Below are 449 nucleotides of genomic sequence, written 5' to 3'. Positions count from 1 at the left end.
AGCACTGAAGCGAACACAGTATCCATGACTTGTCCAGCTGAGAATATTTTGCCGCGGAAAAAATTCATGACGAATCCTGTTGTGTTTTCGTTCGTCCAATTGTGACTGGCGCTGCATTTTGGGTGCAGTTGTGGAGTTCTTTGTTGCTGGGGAGGTGTGCATTCGCCTCCAAAGTGCACGTAAAGAGCTACAGTTGCTATTGGCACATTCCTTATTAGAAGGGGAGGCACGACAACGATGTGTTACACTTAGTGCAGCGGACGTCCAGGTCCTTTCAGTCACTTAGATGCGCCTCTCAGTGGAGAAATATCTCCTTACTTCTCCAGAACGTCAGATACAAAAGCCGCAGAACACTCTCTACCCCAGAGTCGTGCAGTGCCTTCCGCTTCCTCAACGGAGCTGAACGGACATCTCAATTGATATCATAATAGGTTTAGCATCAGCCACAA

The sequence above is a fragment of the Eimeria mitis genome, genomic scaffold (genome assembly GCF_000499745.2).
Source record: "Eimeria mitis Houghton genomic scaffold, Emh_scaff1717, whole genome shotgun sequence".
Lineage (NCBI taxonomy): Eukaryota > Apicomplexa > Conoidasida > Eucoccidiorida > Eimeriidae > Eimeria > Eimeria mitis.
This window is presented reverse-complemented; position numbering follows the sequence as displayed.